This window comes from Schistosoma mansoni (genome assembly GCF_000237925.1).
Source record: "Schistosoma mansoni, WGS project CABG00000000 data, chromosome 1 unplaced supercontig 0071, strain Puerto Rico, whole genome shotgun sequence".
NCBI lineage: Eukaryota > Metazoa > Platyhelminthes > Trematoda > Strigeidida > Schistosomatidae > Schistosoma > Schistosoma mansoni.
In genome coordinates, this window is record NW_017385989.1 from 1,522,099 (window position 1) to 1,527,262 (window position 5,164).

A 5,164-nucleotide genomic window follows, 5' to 3' on the forward strand; every position below is an offset into this window, starting at 1 on the left:
GGCAAAGTGTATATGAAGTAAGAAAGTTTTGTTGTGAATGACTTTGTATTCAAGTGATTTTACATCCGAAAGAGCTTTGCTCTCAATTCCAGTCGATTATTTCTTACATTTTATGTTTTTAAGGGACATTCCTTCCCATGGCATCTACGGCTAATGCGTTTTTCCTCGATGCTTGTATATTTCTCGGTCTAGTGTCATTGGTCATTAATCCTCAATCCTCATTATGTATTTAGACAATAGATGGGCTATCACTTGTGATGGTAATCTTAATTCACTTGTTTAGTCCAGGAAATTCACCGTCAGATACAAACTAGTGCTTAGGAAGCAATATACTGTCGTTGTTTTGAGATTAGCGAGTATCGTACAAGCTAACGTTTCAAAAACGGATCACTTTAGATCCCAGATGTATACCTAGTTACAGAAAGAGTCAGACATAATTTCAGAAATCCAGGAAGCCTTGTCACTTTACTTTTCAATCTGCTCTCCTGACTGGTTCTGAGCATTGCTCTTCGAGATCTCCAAACACACCGCAATCAAGTAGTTCACAAAAAAGGTCACTGACTTGGTGGATCAAAGCCACATGCTGATTTGGCCTCCAGCCTTCTAACAATCTGCTCTTATGCCAGCCAACATCAACCTTGATGGCAGACAGTAGATGTACATGTTACTTGTTCCTATTAGCTCTTCTGATAAGTATAGTACATCACAAAGCGATTCCTTATGGAGTGAAGGTAACTACCCTAACCACTGTTTATATTTTGTCAACCACAAAGCAAGTAACTAAGTAGGTATCAGTGTCAAGGTTTCAAATAAATTTGGCACTAGGTAGGGAGTTAACAATAGGTGTACTTTTTGTTATATCTCAATGAATAGAACAATTGCATTCCTGAAGTTCCGTGGTTTAATGTAAATCACTTCAGAGGAAATGATCCAATTAAATTTACACAAGTTTCTTTTGTACTATTCAAACTTGTGTTAATTTACTTCGGTTATTCATTTTCTCTGATGAAATGGTTCACATTAAGCCACAAAACGTCAGAAATACAATTTTTCTACTCATTGGGATGTAACTAAAAAAATATACATTATGGAATAACTAAGTGTAATGGAAAAGTATGGGTTTTGAAATTAACTGTTATAACAGGATATGTATGGGTTAAGTGAATAGTCATTAGTGTCCACAAAGGATTACTAGTAGATCATTGGATAATCGGTTCTGCTAATTAGTGCTAGCTATTGCTTTACTGACCAACGTGAAAGTAGGTTGGACGACAAGTAGGTTATGGAGCTGAAACGTAGTAGACGCATATGTATCTGGTGCCCCCTTGTACCAATATTTATGTTTAAATAAATGAAAATCAAATTGTCAAATGTTGGGATGAGTCTTGGTGATTTATGTGATAATCGTAGTTAGCATACATTGGGTAATTACCAACAGTTGAAATAACTTAGACTAGGTTGTAGTGAAATGTTTGCGCATGCGTTGTCATTCTCTAAGCATTAGTAGCTCTCATTCTTCTGTTTGCACTTTTTTCCTTGGCTTTCGTATAATGTTTTTTCATCTGATTTCTTTGTGGTTTCACACATGACAATTAAGATCAATAGTCAGTTAAATGCCATAATTTTTAATTTTACCGCTTGTCTATGTTATTGTGTAGCAAACTAGTTATTCTCATAGGAAATAGTTCATAATCCATGGTTAGTTTTGTCAATCAGTCAGTCAGTCAGTCAACTACAACATAGGATCACGCACATATATGCATCATTCCAAGTTGCCACACCTCATTAGTACAACAAGATGAACACCAAATTCATAGTAGTTCATTTAGTAGTCGTAATATATAAAAGAAAGATTGTATATAAGAATATAGTACAGGAAGAAAGACATATGAAGCAATTTTAATCTCAAGGTTTAAGGGAAGATGAATAGTGTGTACATCTACGCCATTGTGATCGATTCTGAGCCATGTCACACAAAGTCTCCGACCATTGGTTACGATAGTCACACGGACCCCAACCAAGTAGTCTGTATCTATTAACATGACTCAGACTAGAAGTTAGTGGCTTCAAGAACTGATGCCATGTTTTGGTTTGATCGCCCCTAACTCTCTTCCAACCATCTCCAATACTAGTCAGCATAGCGCGTCGTGGTAGTCGGTGTTCAGGCACACGTAACAACACGCGGCTCAACCGTCCTAGTCGATGAAGATTCATGACCTCATCAACTGATTTACCATCATTCCTTAATACCATGTGTCTAACCTCACTATTACTTAGTGATCCCAGCAGACGCGGGCAATATTTCTAAGGCATCTGTGGTTAAATACTAGTAACTTGCGAGTATCTTCTACTCTTAATGGCCATGTTTCACAGCCGTAAAGTAGAACAGATCGAACTGCCGCACAGTATACTCGTCCCTTAATTGATAGACGGATATCTCGCCTTCGCCATAGGTGACGTAAGTTGGCGAAAGCCAAACTAGCTTTCTGAATCTGTGCACAGACTTCGTCAGACGCCAACCCATTAGGGCTGATCAGACTTCCAAGATAACTAAAGTTGACGCATCCGACTGCACCCTTTATCTTTAGTACAAGTGTTGACGCAGGCCAGTCCTGGAGCAACAGTTTACATTTAAAGGAGGAGAAACGCATCCCAAACATTTTGGCATTGTTACTCAATGCTACCAAAAGACTACGTTTTACCAGCGTCTTCACCAAACAGGACTATGTCGTTTGCGTATTTTAAGTCAATAATTGAATCTCGTGGAAGGAGATCAATTTCCGAAAATTCAGTCGACGAGGACGTTATTTCCGGCAGTAGGTCTATGATAAAGTTAAACAAAAATAGAGATAGTGAACAGCCTTACCGGTTACCTTTTGAAGTTGTAAAGTCAGATGACAGTTCTCCATAAGCTCTGACTCAACTAGTAATGTTCGAGTAAAGGGCCTTCACAAGGTTAATGTACTTCTGAGGTACACCTTTCAGTGACAGACACTGCAACAGAACCTCTCGGTCTACAGAGTCAGGTGCTGTTTTTAAGTCAAGAAAAACTATCACTGTGTAATGCTGATATGCATGCCTGAGTTCTAAAACCTAACGAATAATGAATATGTGGTCGATACAGCCACGATCAGGTCTGAAGCCAGCCTGATTTTCTCATGTTTGCAGTTCATGAGTCTTAGTTAGGCGCTCGATAATTATTGAGATTAGTATTTTAGATGCTATATTAGTCAAACTAATCCCTCTATGGTTATCACAGGATGATTTTGACCCCTTCTTATATATTGAGACAATCACTGATTGCGACCAGTCAGATGGGATTATATCCAACTCCCAGATCTTAGCTAAAATGTTAGTCAACCTACTCGCTTAGACTGAACCACCATAATTAAAGACCTCTGGAATCAGTTCATCTGGATCAGCTGCTCTTCCTCGTTTCAGATTAGCTATAGCTTTTTGAACTTCATTTAGAGTCGGGGGCCTACTTCAATGTTCCATTCAGGCTGTTTGGAAATGGATAACTGTAGAGTAGCTGAAGGTCAGCTCAACTGCTCCTCAAAGTGTTCCGCCCATCGTTCTAAACGTCTGAACTGGCAGCAGATAAGTGTCCTTTTATTCTGAGACCGTCTCACCTACACTTGACTTCTTAATTCCAGTTTCTTTTATTAGTTTGGAAAGCTGTTTGGTGTTACCTACAGCCACTGCCTTTTCCATCTCTTTTGCTTTCGTTGCCCACCACCGCTCACGATCGTTCCTTAGACTTTTTGGTTAACCTAGATCTGATTTGCTTTCGCTCTTCATCGTATTCGGAGCCTGATGGGATGAGTTTACGAAAATCCATCAGTGCAATAGACTTAGTAGAAATCCATAGGTTTTTCGTAACCCATTGGTTTAAATCATTAATAGATGTCAATGCTATTTGTATATCTTTTCAAGCAACATCTGGGTCAACCTCCTTTTCAGAACTACCTAAATGTGACCTCAGTTGATCCTGGAATCTACTTTTGGCTTTCTCGTGACTCAGTTCAATTCTAATGGGTCTTCTTAGTGCGGTTTTTCTGTGTTCAGTGAGATGCAAGCAAATGCGTGCTCGTAATAAAGCATGATCAAAGTCTAAACATGTATTCCAGAACGAGCGACAGTCTTCTATCGACCGTCTCCAACGATGACTGATGGCAATATGGTCTATTTGAGTACATCGTTGGTTTGCTGCAAGGGGGCCCCTCCATCTTAGACGATGTCTTTCCTTATGTTTAAAATTAGTGTTTGCTAAAAATAAACGATTGTCTGAGCACAGTTGCAACAGACGGTCACCATTATCTGTTCGCTGAATCGGAGTACTAAAATACCCACCTAAATGTCTTTCTGTTTGGTTTAAGCTACCTACTTGAGCATTAAAGTCACATGCTACAAATACTATGTCTGAGCGTTTAGCTTTTTGAAGAAGTTCAGAGAACTTTGTGTAAAAGTCATCTTTCACTTCATCCGGGCTGTAGTTAGTGGGAGCGTAGTCAGCAACGACGTGTGTCAGTATCTTTTCGAGTTCTTACGGAGCTGTTTAGTCGAACAACACATAGGCGACTGTTGACGGGGATCCTCTCGGTGCTTGTTCTGCTCTCCTACTCAGTGCTATGCCTACACCTTCAAGTCTACGAGAACTCACTATCGCGTCGTCAGATAAACGGAGAGTGTATTTCGCCGGCTCTCCGTTTTGGCGAGGTGAGGTCAAGTGAATGGCCACACTAGAATCCTGTGCGTGTGTTTCGGAGACAGCATAAATCAATAGTACGAGATTCCAGGGTTATAGCCAAGGAGGTCTGCTGGCCGATTTGACAAGGTGCGTACGTTGAAGGCTCCAATTCGTAGTTTAGAGCGAGGTTTCGGTAGACCTGGAACAGTATTTCGCTCACTAGAACCTGCTTCGGTTTGGGCACCCGGGCAGTGTCACAGCTCTCACACAAATTAAATAAGATTTGTGTGGCGCATATATATCTGGTGCTTCCTTGTATCTATATTTATGTGTTCAACTAAATAATAAATTAAGTGCTTCGTCAACTGGATCTGTTGCATTACCCCCCATTTTATGTTTGCAGGGAAAAGTACTCGTGATAAACATGTTGCATAGATTTCTTCATTGATAGTAGTTATAATAACTTCAATTTAA